This window comes from Danio rerio, chromosome 15, assembly GCF_049306965.1.
Source record: "Danio rerio strain Tuebingen ecotype United States chromosome 15, GRCz12tu, whole genome shotgun sequence".
NCBI classification, from domain to species: Eukaryota; Metazoa; Chordata; class Actinopteri; order Cypriniformes; family Danionidae; genus Danio; species Danio rerio.
Genome location: NC_133190.1, coordinates 51,130,001 through 51,146,945, shown reverse-complemented (window position 1 = coordinate 51,146,945; position 16,945 = coordinate 51,130,001). Strand labels below are relative to the sequence as shown.

At 37.6% G+C, this 16,945-nt stretch overlaps 1 protein-coding gene across 5 annotated transcripts in view; it reads left to right on the top strand.

The window, feature by feature from the left end:
• Nucleotides 1–4,030: 4,030 nt before the first annotated feature.
• arap1 (ArfGAP with RhoGAP domain, ankyrin repeat and PH domain 1) overlaps nt 4,031–16,945 on the top strand; it is a 136,859-nt gene continuing 123,944 nt past the window's right edge. For all 5 annotated transcript variants that reach the window (XR_012391120.1, XM_073924133.1, XM_073924131.1 and 2 more), the window contains exon 1: nt 4,031–4,359. The gene's annotated coding sequence lies outside the window, so the exon portion shown is untranslated. The remainder of the gene's footprint in view (nt 4,360–16,945) is intronic.

Sequence of the window (16,945 nt, the reverse complement as noted above, 5' to 3'; positions counted from 1 at the left end):
AATAATAATAATAATAATAATAATAATAATACATCGATATCAAGTCTAAAAGTTCCAGTAGGGACGTCTTTAAGTTGTTCAATATTAGCTATAATAATAATGATGATAATAATAATAATGATGATGATAGTAATAATAATAATAATAATAATAATAATAATAATATTAATAACAACAACAACAATAATAATAATAATAATAATAACAATAATAATAATAAATAAAATAATAATAACAATAATAATAATAATAATATAAAGTATTTAATATAACAATATTTAAATTGTTATTATTATTATTCTCATACATTTTAATAAAAGTATAATAATAATAATAATAATAATAATAATAATAATAAACAATAATGATGGTTATTGTTTACATTTTTATTATTATTACTATTAGATGTTATATCATAATTATGAAATAATAATAAGTTGTTCAACATTAGCAATAATAATAATAATACCAATTTTTTATTCTTTTTATACATTTGTATTATTTTTATGCATTATTATTATTATTATTATTATTATTATTATTATTATTATTATTATTATTATCCTCATAGGAGTAGGAATAGAAGTCTGGTTCGCATTGCCAGCAATAAGTCAGACTTGTTTCCAGTGCATGTTGGACTCCGGCAGGGCGGCCCTTTTTTACTGGTTCTGTTCATAATTTTTTATGGACAGGATTTTAAAGCGCAGCCTTGGGCTGGACAGGGTCCGGTTCGGGGACCACAGGATTTCATCTCTGTTATTCGTAGATGAACAAGGACCTTCAGCATGCACTGGGACGGTTCATTGCAGAGTGTGACATGGCTGGGATGATAATCAGCACCTCCAAGTGATCCCCCCGGAGGGACTGTGTGGAACACCTCAGGGTCCCCCCGGAGGAGCTGGAGGAAGTGTCTGGGGAGAGGGAAGTCTGGGGTCCTCTCCTCCGACCCGGCTCCGGTAAAGAAGTTGAAAATGAATGAATGTATGAATTACCAGCATAATAATAATAATAATATTGATAATGATATACAGTACATGAAATATCGAATATATGTATATATATATATATATATATTTGATTTACTGACACTAAACTCAAATCTGGATCAGCTCTCTCTGGGCCTTAGTGTGTGTTTTAACTCTGAAAACAGTCATGAAGCAGAAAACTCGCGACACACACCACAGGAAGTCTGTGGTTAGAAGGTTAAGGGTTTATTTTTTCTCATTAAACCACAGTCACCTGAGAAAAGACTGCAAAGAGTTTCAGAAACTCTATATCTGATGCCAAACACGTGTTGATTCCACACGCACACTGAGTTACTCTTATCTGACCATCATCTGACAACTTCTGCTTCTCTCAACCGTCCACAAAATTAACATCAGAGATCAAGAACAAACAAACAAAACAAACAAACAAACAAACAAACAAACAAACAAACAAACAAACAAACAAACAAACAAACAAACAAACAAACAGACAGACAGACAGACAGACAGACAGACAGACAGACAGACAAACAAACAAACAAACAAACAAACAAAGACAAACAAACAAACAAACAGACAAACAGACAAACAAACAAACAAACAAACAAACAGACAGACAGACAGACAGACAAACAAACAAACAAACAAACAAACAAAGACAAACAAACAAACAAACAGACAAACAGACAAACAAACAAACAAACAAACAAACAAACAAACAAACAGACAGACAGACAGACAGACAGACAGACAAACAAACAAACAAACAAACAAAGACAAACAAACAAACAAACAGACAAACAAAGACAAACAAACAAACAAACAGACAATCAAACAAACAAACAAACAAAGACAAACAAACAAACAAACAGACAAACAAACAAACAAAAAAACAAAGACAAACAAACAAACAAACAAACAAACAGACAAACAGACAGACAAACAAACAAACAGACAGACAGACAGACAGACAGACAGATAAACAAACAAACAAACCAAAAAACACTCTTCTCTCCAATAAAGGCCATTCAGAAGTAACACTGAATTCAGATTATATAGTTCAGGCAGTGGCTCAGTGATTATAGCACTGTGGCCTCGCCTCACCGTAAGAAATTCGTTAGTTGGAGTCTCGGCTGGGTCAGTTGGTGTTTCTGTGTGGAGTTTGCATGTTCTCCCTGTGTTGGTGTGGGTTTCCTCTGGGTGCTCTGGTTTCCCCCACAGTCCAAACACATGCGCTATAGGGGAACTGGGTAGACTAAATGGTCCGTAGTGTATGAGTGTGAATGAATGAATGAATATGTGTTGATTTTTTTTACTTTCATTACAATTCAAGACTGCCAAAATATTTTCTTATTTAAAATTTTGTGTCTTGTTTCTGGTACAAATATCTAAAAATTCTTAAATCAGGAAGCATTTTACACGTTAATATTGTAATATAGTCTTATTGCCTTATTTTCAAGTCAAAATTAAATGAGATTTCTCCTTAAATCAAGCTGAAATAATCTGCCAATGGAGTACGCAAAATAAATATGTTTATTAGATTATTTTATTTACACCACTGGCAGATTATTCCGCTTGTTTTTAGAAAAAAACAACAACTCACTTTTGACTCATTATTTCTGAAAACAACACATTCATTCAATTTCATTCAGCTTAGTTTCTTTATTCATCCAGGGTCACCACAGCAGAATGAATCGCCAAATATTCCAGCATATATTTTAGACAGCAGATGCCCTTTTGATATATAAAAGTTGTATATTGTAATATTGTCTCCAATTTTCAAGTCAAAATTAAGTGAGTTTTTCCTTAAAACAAGCTAAAATAATCTGCCAATATAGTATGCAAAATAAACGTGTGTTTAGATTAATGTATTTACCCCATTGGAGAATATTTGGCTTGTTTTAAGAGTAAGAGAATAGTAAGAACATGGATTCAATAAAAGTCTTGAACAGTTGAACAGTTTTGTTTTCACAGTGTGTACACTATGAAGGGAACACCTGGACGTGGGTCATCATAAAATCAGTGCACCGTACCACAATGTGCGGTAATGTAATGTATTTAGCTTGACCGAGTTGACAAATGAATCAGAAATAAAGATAAATGTGATGCATAATGATTAAAATGCTTTGCTTTTGATGTTTTTGAAATGCACTGAAGTAAAGGCGGCAGTGTAGCATAATACTGTTCAAAACAAATGCTGAATTAATCCAGCACACTGTAAAATATCTATAAACTAGTAACTTAATTGTGATTCATGCATTAAAGTGGTTTATTTTTGCTTCTGAATGTCATTATGGGATCTTGATCTTTGTTCCAACAACATATATCCTTGAAAAGTCGTCAAAAGGGACTTTAATTGCCATTTGTAATAGTTTGCAGTGCTATACTGTCTGGGTTGGTGTTGTATATTAGATTAGATCAACATCCCATAATGCAATTCACAACCATAAATAAACAGAAAACACTTGTGAATCACAAAATACGGAAACTGTTCATTAACAGATATTGCTTACAGTATATATTTACTGTTCAACATGCAGTTTGTACACTCTGAACACACCAAGTATTCACTAATAGACTTGTAGCGCCACCTGCCGGCCATAGCTTTGATGTGCCGCTATATAAAACTACTAAATAAATCAATTCAGGTACTCTGTAAAAATATCCATTAATGACTAAATAAAGATGTAAGTATAAACATATAATTTAAAATAATAATAATTAAAACAGTTTTTATTTACTTGACTTATTTTTTGTCAGCGCCATCGCTAGCATCACAACAAATATGTTACTTTTCTCAGCGCTGCCCAAATTTGACCAATCACATAGAGACTACGCAGATGACGATATGATAAATATTAACATAATAGTATTTTAAAATAGTTTCCTAAAGAGAATGTATACCAGAAATGAACTCACGTATGTTCTATACATATTGTTGAATTATTTTAGGTATATCCCAAAAGGGACTAAAAGTCATGGGAGTTTCAGCCCTCAGCTCAGCCCCCGCAAGAACGTGACCGCTGCGTGTCTTAGCAACCGGCATTAGCGGTATTTGTCGCGTCGCGTTCACGGTAATGTGACGCGCCTGCGGAAGTTTTTTGCGGCTCTTCTTTCAGTGTTTGAGCGGATTTACTGAAAGCCTGACGGAGAAAAGCTGCAGAAAACACAGCGAGAACTGAAGTGGAAGCTCCTGGAAGTGTGTGTTTCATCAGTATTCAGCGGACCGAGTGTTTGTTTCTTCACGAGTTTCTGCAACTCCTGCGCGCGCTCGACGCTTCAGTCAGAAGACGGAGTATTAAACACCGGTGGTTTTACCCGATAAACTCGACCAACTCTCGACGAGATATTCTTCAAAAGTCCAGGAAAACAGGTAAATATCTGTCAGATATTAAAAACAGTCTCCAGGTCTGAATATCGGCGCATTTCTGAGGTGAATTTTGATGAGACGCGAATTCAGGGATATTGTATTGAATATCAATCACTTATGGTTTAAAAATGTTCGTATTTGGTGGTTTTAAATCAAATTTCCGTCTCTCTGATTATCTGAAAAGGTGTTTCCGTCATTTATTTTCAGTTTATGTCTCTGTTTTTATGTTTGTTTGTTTGTTTGTTTTTCTTTCGCTCCTCCTTTCCTTTCATCTATCTCTGGTCTGTTTTCATGTTTAACCTTTTCTGTTTTTATTTTTCTGTTAATTGTTGGTTATATTTGTATATATACACATAAACACTGAACACACACTCTTGTTGTCTGTCTCAAACACACTCCTGTGTTTCATTAGACTCGACAAGTGAATCTGAACACACACACACACACACACACACACACACACACACACACACACACACACACACACACACACACACACAAAATATTAAGAATCAAGTATTGTTGAATATATTAAACACCAATATAAGCATTTATTAAATCCCACACACTCCTATATGAGGTTATCTGTGTATATTCTGTCCATTATATTCATTAAATAAGGTAAAGCTGGTTTTATATTAGCACATTTGTTTAGCGACACTCTCCCTATATTGTTTACCATGGTACTTTGGATATTGTGTCTGAAATAGCATGGAAAGATGACTTCAGAATAACATTAGCACTATTTAATTGACTGTAAATTGTGTATCGTACTTTGATAGTCATTGGCTGATAATATGATTCTCATATTCAGTGTTTGCAAAGAATACTTTAATGAAACTATTTTATTAAGGAGAAAGTCTGAATGTGTGAATATAAAAGCAACCTCACCTCAAATAAACACACACATACACACACACACACTTCTGCTGTCAGTCTCAAACACACTCCTGTGTTTCAGTAGACTCGACAAGTGGGAATCTTAACACACACACACACACACACACACTATTGTGTTTCATTAGACTCAAGTATTGTTGAATATATTATACACCAATATATTTTTAAATCCCACACACTCCTATATAAGGTTATCTGATATTCTGTCCAGTATATTCGTTAATTGAGGTAAAATTGGTTTTATATTAGCAAATTTGTTCAGCAACGCGCTCCCTATATTGTTTACCATGGTACTTTGGATATTTGGTCTGAAATAGCATAAAAATGACTTCAGAATAACATTAGCACTATTTAATTGACTGTAAAGAGTGACGTACTTTGATAGTCATAGGCTACTAATATGATTTCCCTATTTAAAACTTGCAAAAATACTTTTTTGAAGCTGTATTATTAATGAGAAAGTCTGAATGTGTGAATATGAAGCCAACTTCACCTCAGTTTCATCAGACTCAAGTATTGTTGAATATATTATACACCAATATATGCATTTAATAAATCCCACACACTCCTATATAAGGTTATCTGATATTCTGTCCAGTATATTCGTTAATTGAGGTAAAATTGGTTTTATATAAGCAAATTTGTTCAGCAAAGCGCTCCCTATATTGTTTACCATAGTACTTTGGATATTGTGTCTGAAATAGCATGAAAAAATGACTTCAGAATAACATTAGCACTATTTAATTGACTGTAAAGAGTGACGTACTTTGATAGTCATCGGCTACTAATATGATTTCCCTATTTAAATCTTGCAAAAATACTTTTTTGAAGCTGTATTATTAATGAGAAAGTCTGAATGTGAAGCCAACTTCACCTCAGTTTCATCAGACTCGGGTATTATTGAATACATTATACACCAATATATGCGTTTATTAAATCCCACACACTCCTGTATGAGGTTATCTGTGTATATTCTGTCCATTGTATAGGTTAATTAAGGTAAAGCTGGTTTTATATTCGCACATTCGTTCAGTGACAACTTGTGACACGCTTCCTATATTGTTTACCATGGTACTTTCAATATTGCGTCTGAAATAGTATGAATGATGACTTCAGAATAACATTAGCACTATTTAATTGACTGTAAACAATGCTGTACTTTGATAATCATTGGCTGGTAATATGATTTCCCTATTTAGAGTTTGCAAAGAATACTTTTCTGAAACTATGTTAAGGAGAAAGTCTGAATGTGTGAATATTAAATTAATTTTATCTGAATTATACGTTGTTTCTGCCTGTCTTTCTACACCCGTCTCTTCATTTCTGTCTTTCTGTCACAGTTTTTCCCATTTCCCATGTCTGTCTCTGTTTTTCTGCTCACTCCTTTTTTCTTTCTGTCTCTATTTTTGTCTTTCTATTTTCTCTGTTTTTGTTTTTCTGCCTGTCTCACCATATCTTCTGTCTTTCTCTCCATGTTTTGGTATTTCTGTCTGTGTTTTTGTTTTTCTGTCTGTCTCTCTGTGTTTTTCTCTCATTCTCTGGTTGCTCAGTTGTTGGAATGTTTGTCTTGTTTTCTTGTAAATGCACAGAATGTGTGTTTGTGTGTGTTTGTGCAGAGAGATGCACTTGTTGAGTTGAAAAACACAGACAGCAGTAGTAGGTGTGTGTGTTAAGATTGACTTGTAGAGTGTAGTGAAACATGGGAGTGTGTTTGAGACAGAAAGGAACAGTGTGTGTGTGTGTGTGTGTGTGTGTGTGTGTGTGTGTGTGTGTGTGTGTGTGTGTGTGTGTGTGTGTGTGTGTGTATGGATGTGGTCTGAGCCACAATATTTCACAGGCGTTGTGGGGAAACTAATTGAGATCTTAAAGAGACACACACACACACACACTCACTAATGGAGCTCTACATGCAGAAGGTGATTTCAGTTCCTCCAATGCTCATAATGGAGAGCTGTGTGTGTGTGTGTGCAGTGTTGAAGGGGTTTGTGTTGGCGTGTCGAGGGGTTAACTGGTCCTGTGATGTGTCTGGAATGTTAATCAGGCTGATGTTTGTTATAAACACTGAAGCAGCTCAGTATGCCTGTGTTTCTCTCAGTGAATCAACACCTCCAGTGTGTGTGTGTGTGTGTGTGTGTGTGTGTGTGTGTGTGTGTGTGTGTGTTTGCATGCTGAGCAGTTCACCTTTTTATTGGCTACATCAGCTTATTATCAAATGCAGCACATGATGTAAATCTGGGCAATACAAGTCACAATAGAAGTCCCCATCGTTGCAGTAAAATTGTTATCCATTCTGTGAAATTTTTAACTCTTTTATAAATATTAAGAACAATTTTCCATCAAATTTATGAATGTAATAGTTATAAATACAAATAAAGTAATAAACTAATTACTAATAATAACTTTTTTTTAAAACTTACTTCATAATAACTTTGTTTTACTTGTTTTGCAAGATACTAGTATTCAGCTTAAAGAGCTCCTATTGTGGGTTTTTGAGAACGAGCTTCATGTAGTGTGTAACACAGCTGTATAATATCCAGCTAAGGCTTAAATCTGAAAGTGCAGCGCGTTTAAAACTATTGATTCATTTATAAAAGAGTCGACTCGTGGTGCTTTAAATGAATCGTCTTCATAACGCAGGGCTCGAAATTAACCTTTTTGCTTGGTAGCACCGGTGCTCCTAACTTTAAACATTTAGGCGCATCAGCCAAAATTTAGTCGCACCCACCAATTATGAGCACCGTTACTACACGTTTTATACAAACATATTTATTGTATTTGAAATCAACACTTATCAAACTAACAAGCAAAAAAAAATAAAAAATATATATATAAATGTAAGCGTGAGGAAAATATGTCTCGACGAAATCCCGTTATCACAAGAAAATAGATTTTTATAACAGAACTGAGTGAGCAAAAGATACACGGAGCGCTCACCACCCCTGCACGCACTTAAATGAATCTGTTAACGGTGTAACTGTGCTGTTCTCACAAGTGCTGTCTGATATTGCACTAATGCTTTTGACACAGATTGTAGCTTATTATATGCATACATGTTAATAGCAATACCGGTTTATTTTTATGAGTAGCGATATTAGTTTACTCAATGCAAGCCCGTTCGCGATAGTGTACGTGGTGTTCAATTTGACATATAGCTGCCCCTTGCATGGCGGACAGCATCTGGCGATTATATAAGAGATTAAACAGAAGCTCTTGTGCTAGATGTGGCAAACAGTTACCTGAAAACTCCATCACACAGACTTTTTATAGCGGACTTGAAGCCAATGGAAGTCTTCTACTCTTGGAAAAGTTTAGATAGTGGATTAACATTTAGCACATGATCACTACTAAGATGTTTCAGTATTTATAACTTTAGATGTCATGGTTTCTAAAACAAAATCTGTCAGTGTTATCTTCGTTCTCCTCTTCAGCGCTTTACAATTTTTCGCGGTAGCAGCTCTCTCTCTGTCATCCCAAGCCAGAAGCGCTGACTGAGTGATTGACAGCTGATATTAACCAATCATTCGCGTTCAGTGCTAGAGCAGTGGGCCAATAAGAAGAGCGTGAAGGCGGGGCACGCATTACGGACTTGGCTTTGTTTACTGAAGCAAGTTGACATGACAACTGTTTTAAACCATTCCCGAGCGCTGCGTTTCGCGTTGCAAGTGCAGAGATGCATTCTGCGTGAATTTCTCCCGAATCCGCGCATGTGGTGAACATTTTACAGTAAAAACTGGTCGCACATAACAATTTTAAGCACTCGCAGAAATGCTCCCAAATATATTTTAAGGTCGCATAGATAAAATTTCGGGCGCATATGCGACCAAAATGGTCGCAATTTCGAGCCCTGCAACGAGTCTTTAGCCGTGCTGACGTGATGTGGATATGAAACTTAAACTCCGCCCAATTGTTGCGCGCAAAAACCTGGGAAAGTTGAAACCTGCAGCTCCGCCCACTAACACAGAAAGAGAAGGAGGCTAGACTCACACTGTAGCAGACGCGGGTTGAATTAAGTCATGAAGACGCTGTGGGATATTCTGCTGGATATTATTGGGTGTGTGAGGGGAAAGTTAATGTTATTTTCTCTACCCAAAGATGAAACTGAAGAGTCAGTGGTGGAGGTTTATTTTTGCAAAAATACCTCAGCATTATAGCCCAGCCTTGTGCTGTTCAAGTGCTTCTGTAATCTACACACTTACAACGGGGGATTCGTTGGCCGTTTGTTAAAGGAAGGATCAATAAAGACTATTGATGTAAGGGACTATGTCAGTACATGTATCAGTGGATCATGGACCAGTTTCTTCCTCCATTTCACAAGTGTAAGTAAATGAGATGAAAATGTCTGCCTCCTTGTTTTCTCTAGCTTGCAAATGATCTATTTAACTGTGTTTTGTTACTTGCAACCGCTTGTAGTGTATCAGGTTAAATTTTATATTCTCACATCGCGTCTAATGCCATGTTGAAAACGTGTCGCGTGCTGCTTTGTTTACGGATTTAAATGCACTTGTGAGCTCACGATTCTCTGCCGCTTGTCGTTGCTTTAGCCACCGTCAGTTGTTCCTACATGCGTGCAGCGGTCAAGGTTCAGAAGAGTTCAGCTTTTGCCGCTGTGTGGATTAATACTGGATGAGTGTCATGGTTGAGAACAGAGCAATATGCTGGGGTTTACCTGCACACACATACCTGCCAACATCTGTCCCTGAAAACCCAGGAGACTGGAGGGGGTTAGGTTCGAGGTGAGGTGTCAGAATAACACTAAGGGCCGGAGCAAGCTGTACTGGCACTCCAGGTGAACTGCGATCATGCTGCCCTCAACCCGAAAGTGAAAAAGAAAGTGACCGGTTCACGGATGAAAGTGAGGACCGGGGGTTGGTGGACGCCTCCCTTGCTTTTTTGTTGCCAAAGGCGACCGCCTAGGTCACCTCTATTGATGCGCCGGCCCTGATAACACTGTTGAGAACCGGGTACTGTGTACTATGGTGTTAGTAACTACTATGAAGCATGTCTCGGGCGGCCGCTGCAATTGTAGTACAGGAGACTCTCGGGGAAAAAAAGGAGTGTTGGCAGGTATGCTCATACAAACACTTCAATATTGTTGATAAGCCGTGCTGGGCATTTCTCTCTGTCTCGTGCTGAACGCTGTCGACCAATCGCAACAGGCTGTCATCGGTCCAATCAGCGCAGATTAGCTTCGTGATAAGGAGGGGTTTGGGAATTAATGAATCGCTAAACAGCTCGTATAGGAGTCACTGGGATTATTAGGTAAAATAAATGCAGATTATAAGACCATGAAAGTGTTTTTTGACCTTGCATGCAGATCAGCCTGTTGTTGGAGACCCCCACAACCAAAATATGATCCTTATAATGTATAATAGGGGCTCTTTGCAGAATTATATAAAGCCTTAACTACAGCCCTGTCCACACTAATAATTTCATTCCTTCATTTTACTTTGACATAGTTCCTTTATTCATCAGGAGTTTGCCACAATGGAATAAACCACCAACTTATCCAGCATGGCAGATGCCCTTCCACCTGCAACCCAGTAATGGCAAACACCCATACACACACAAGTATACACTACAGCCAGTTTAGTTGGTCAGTTCCCCTATAGCGCATGTGTTTGGACTGTGGGGGAAACCGGAGCACCCGGAGGAAACCCACACCAACACGGGGAGAACATGCAAACTCCACACAGAAACACCAACTGACCCAGACAGGACTCAAACCAGCAACCTTCTTGCTGTGAGGCCACAGTGCTTAAAGTATCCAGATATTTTTTCTGTTTAACAGACTGAAAAATAAAACTCAAAACAACTTGTTTTTTTTTTATTTTTTGTAAACTTTTGAAAAGGCACAAACCCGCTTTCCATTTCCAGTTCATATGCATGAGCCAGACTTTGAGATCGGTGCTGTATATGTGTGTTTCTGCACACAAAACTAACAAAATGCCATAAAAGAAATTTAAAAATAGATGTTGATTAACACCAGGACTGCTGTTTGGAGGTTTTGGTACTGAATGATCAATAAAAAGAGAACTAGAACTTCTGTTAAATCTACAGACTCGGTTACTGCACAGTCAACCATCTGAATATGACCAAACATCAGCTGATTTAGATTCATAATCACGTTAATAGGCACACAACAGGTGGCTCATCATGTTAGGGCTGTGTAGCAAGACTAAATATATCATATTGATGAAATAACGTCTGGTGTCATATTAGACTCTATTGCTTATTTTGTGGTGTCAAAAGTACATTGCTTATGTTAATGTTGTTTTTGTGTTAATATTGTTAATGTTTTAAGCGCAATTGAAGCACTCAGTCAAAATTACCTTATCTTGTGTGCGTTGGAATCCACTTTAATGAAAATATATGAAACAAATTTAATCAAAGTAAGCATTTAGCAGAAAACGGCATGTTTTACTATAGATTTTAGACCCAGGGCGCCTCCATCTTGCGTGAAGTTGTGGACGTGGAGCTGCTGCAGACAAGCATCAGATGTGTGTCTAATATAAAATATATTTATTCTATTTTTCTTTTTTCACCTTTTAATTACCGAACATTTGATGTGCTTTGATTCACTCTCTGTATTACGCTGCCTGACTGCCTGTGTCTGTCTGGGTTTCCACCATGATTGTAACGAGCTGAACACAGAGACTGGACAGCCTACTGAAACCCAATGCGCGAAGTTGTGAACATCACAGAGCTGCTGCGAATACAACAAATCCAAGCATTTAAGTGTCCTCAGTTGTGTTTTTCTTTTGTTAATACGGTTCGTTTGATGCGCTGTGATCCTCTCACGCTGCTCCCGCTCTACCTGACGAGGGGATTTACATTCAGACTAATGCAACAATTAAAATCATTCATGACTTCACACTTTACCTAGTCACGTCTGTGTGGGTTATGTCAAGACATATTACCTTATCAAGTCAATCAGCTCAATCTCTCAACACAAGGAGAACATGTAAACTCCACACTGAAACACCAACTGACCCAGCCGGGACTCGAATCGGCGACCTTCTAGAGCACAGGTGTCAAACTCCATTCCAAAAGGGCCGCAGCTCTGCACAGTTTAGTTCCAACCCTAATTAAACACACCTGATCAAACTAATTGAGTCCTTCAGGCTTGTTTGAAACCTACAGGTAAGTGTGTTGGAGCAGGGTTGGAACTAAACTGGGCAGGGCTTCGGCCCTCCAGGAATTAAGTTTGACACCCCTGTTCTAGAGCAACCTAGCCTCTTTGTTAAAGCAAATGACTCCCATGCGAAAAGTCGCCGGTTCGATCCCAGCTTGGAGCAGGTTTGGTGGTGTAGGACCGGCGGGCTTACATTGCTGGAGTAGTAAAACATATGCTGGAGTAGTTGGTGGTTCATTATGCTGTGGCGACCTCTGATTAATAAAGGGACTAAGCCGATGGAAAATTAATGAATAAATAGTATGAGTATACTAAATGGTTGATTGACTTCTATATATTAGGAAAAGATAAAATGGCCACTGTTCAAACATTCTTCTAAATATCTTCTCTCGCGTTCTGTAGAGGCCAACATCGGTTTGAAAAAGTCAAGGTTTTTTAAATCCACTTACATTTTCTGTTATGCCATTCCTGTGCTATATGTGTGTTTTTTTCTATAGTAGTAAAATAATTTTATTTAGTTTTTAGGACAACAGTATCTCCAGCAGAAAATACCTTTAACTTCAGAATCTACTCAAACAAATCTCTTATAAACCAACATCCAAGCCTGCTATACACCTAAACAGTGCAGTGGCTTTGCTTTTATATCCACAGAAAGCAAAGATATCCAAAGATGCCTTTTCAAGAGGAAACTAATGAAGACAGCAGAAGTCAATGATTTATTCTAATTATTCAGTCTGACATCCTTACTCCACCAAAATAAATAAAATGTGTCTTAAAATAAAATACATTGTGTTCAATGGCGATTAAAAGTATATTTTTGTAACCCAGACATTTAAAAAGAACATGTTTTAGAGCAGTGATCACAATATCATCATGCTGTCTGATACTTAAAGGTGCAATAGGTGATCTGCTGGAATGCGAACCAGTTAGCATAATATGTTAGAAACACAGTCCCTCCCCTGCCGTCCAAAGCCACGCCTCCTGAAACACAAATGCGTATGTTAAAGGGGCATAACCCCCCCCCCTGTCTCAGCAGGGTGTTTCCCACCTCTAGTTTGAAAAAAGTCCGGAAAGTGGGCGACTCCAGCTCTGTTTTGGTGAAAGTGTCGAGTGGTGAAAGAGGGAAGGGTTTGCATGAATAGGGGAGTTTCGGTTCGAGCACGCGCTGATTTTCACAGAGGCAAAACAAACACAGACACAGGGGAGAAAGACATCAGCAATCAAATTATTTGCCAAATTATTAATTAGTGGACTTTAACTGCAGTTTGGCTCTTTCACTTTCACTCAGGAGCATTTTCCTGCATGCCCCCGTGACAAACCAGATATGTGATGCAGGAACTGCTAGAGAGTGAAGCTTTAATGGAGTGTTTGATAACACACGGCGAATGGGGAAAAAAACTCTGCATTTCTCAGTAACTTAGATGCACTCGGTAGGTGCAGAGAATAGTATCAAAGAGCCGTGTGTGTATAGACTATCCTGTCAAAAAATCATACACGACAGTAATAATTTGATTAAGGTGTTTACAGCATGTTTACACTCATAATATTTAAGAGATTTTAACATACTGTAAGCTGAGTAACTCAATCATTCTGACTAAGGTCTGTCTTTAAACACTGAAAGAGTACTGCTGACCATACCAACTAACTTTACCTCTGAATAAACATAAATGAACACTCATCACATACTTCGCAGATCTGTAGAGACAGGACAATCAACACCAACTGGAGCCGCATCTTTATTAAAAGGAGACGAGCGGCAAATCCGGATCTCACCATTTCCAGATGCGAAAAGCTCATGGGTAAAAATGTTCCTTACAGGCGTATTTCTGTTGAGTGTTTGCAGAGCACTGTAAACCACACAAGAGTCCAGCTGCGCTCTAATAGTGGACAATTGGAAATGAAACCTTTGTTGCAGCACATTTATAAACGCAATACTGACGACTCGTGTCTCCAAACAATTCTTCTTCCACTTGTTTTGGCAACACTGTAACAGGTAAAAACCGTCTTCGAAGCTATCATGCATGTTAATGAAGCTGCATCTCATTCACAATAGAGTGCGCTGATTAGATCTAACCAAGTCTTTCTCATGAACTAATGCTGACAAGTCAAAGACGTCACGATGTACTAGGGCTGTGCAATTAATAGAAAATCCGATTTCGATTATGGCTTCTAACGATTATGACAAACCATTAATCGAGATAAACGATTATTCCATTATTTACCGCACCCTGTCCAGTTGTCCTCACTTGTTGCTATTAAAAGCGCGAAAGACCGCATGCTTATGTGTGTGCGGCGCGCAGACAGTCAGAAGCACGCGGTCTCCACTTGGTCTCATTCGCACATTGTGACGAGCAGAGAGCACACACATCTAAAGTCATTAACGCGAGCGCTTCAATGTTCAAATAGGTGTCAAAACGCGGTGTTTAGTGATAATTCATATTCATCCTCATTTTGTAATAAACGAGTTGAGGATCAAAAGACACGTGAAAGCGAAACCATTAAAGTGACAGAGCACAGCTGCCGCCTGTTTCATCATGAATAATAAAACAACGAGAAAATCCCTCTCTGCTCTTGACTGAAGACTTTTGTAGCTAAAGTGTTTTTCTTACGGCGAAGATGCTTAAAGCACAGTTTGTTTCATATTTTTATTCTTGTATTTATTTCTCTTTCCTTTGCAGGGAGGAAAATAGGGGTGTAACGATACACTCAGCTTACGATACGATGTGTATCACGATATAATGTTCACGAGTCGATATGTATCACGATATTTGGAATAAAAATTGAAAATTAAACTGAAATGCAAATTTTACCAAGTAAACTATTTTTTATGTATTTCTTTTGTTTCAACTTGTTAAACTGAACCTTCTTTAAGAAAATAAATTAAACAGGCCTGTCTCTGGAAAATAAAACAATTTTCAACTCTAAATATATTTATGGATAGTCAGAACAAAGGTTTAAATGCTAAAACGGCTTGCCATACGCGCGCCTCTATCATAGTCCGCCCTCTGTAGTAACAGCTCACGGTCAGCTCACTTCATGTGTGATTTTGCGGCGGGAACATTATATGAAGACAGAATGATATTTTAGGGTGAATTGTACCTTATAAATACAGTATGTGACTCTTTCAACACCATTAGGAGGTATCCCTGTCGCTGTGCAAAGTATGTAAATCACTGTGAAGACTTTAAAACTTAGGATGTTTGACCCAGTATGCGTGTCAAAAAGCGGACGAGTCTAAATCAATGACTGTACAACTGAAATGTTGCCAGACGTCTGATTTTGAGAAGATGGGCCATCCTCTATTTCAGCTCCACTCATCTTGGTCTGCTAACATTACTGCTGCTGCAATCTGAACTCACGTGCGACAGCAGGTGGAACGTAGCTCACGTGCAAACATCTCAACTAATAAGAGAAGACGGACGTCATATCGTAATCAAATCGTCATAACGCCACGATGCATATTGTGACATTTTTGCATCGCAATAAATCGTACAACAATAAATCGTTACACCCCTAGAGGAAAATAATATATGCAGTTGAAGTCAGAATTATTAGCCCTCCTGAATATTAGCAACCCTTTCCCCCCCAATTTCTGTTTAATGGAAGATTTCTGAACATAATAGATTTAATCATTCATTTCTAATAACGATTAATTTTATCTTTGCTATGATGACCGCTCAGAATATTTTAGTAGATATTTTTCAAAATACAAACATTTAAATTCAAAGTGTGACTCAAAAGCTTAATTAGGGTAATTAGGCAAGTCATTATATAACAGTAGTTACTTCTGCAGACAATCAAACATATATATTGCCTAAAGGGGCGAATAATATTGACCTTAAAAGAGGTTTCAAAATATTTAAATTTGCTTTTATTCTAGCCAAAACAAAACAAATCAGGCTTTCTCCAGAAGAAAAATATTAGAGGAAATACTGTTAAAATTCCTCGCTCTGTTAAACATCGTTTGGGAAATATTTATTTTAAAAAAATTCTCAGGAGTGCTAATAATTTTGAAGTTTGGAATAATCGTGATTACAATTATGACCAAAATAATCGTGATTATGATTTTTCCCAAAATCGAGCAGCCCTACGATGTACCCGCTGGCACAGACATCCAGTCTACACGCTGGAACATTACCTGTCTAACGGAAACACTTCATGGTGTCGTCCTTCTCTCCTCCAGCATGCAAAACTCACTCCAATATTCATTCAGCACCTTAAAGAGGTTTAATTCAGCATTTGCTTTTACCACCGTCACTCATGACTGCGGCGCACGTGCACATTGCAGATCTCCATGAACAGAAATCTAGCCAGTTTGGGCTACTTATCAGAATTATGGGAATTATCGGCTCGACAATATTTAATAGGATGAACATTTTTTATTTTATGCCTCACCCAGAATGTAAAAACACACATACACACGTTTAGATCATTTACTCTAATTGATTACTATTAGAATATGAAGAGACTTTCAGCCAGCACAACAACACATGCTTCTGAAGACCACCACCTACTGCAGCTGTGACTGATAGCGGCCCGTGCCTGTAGTGCAGTGTT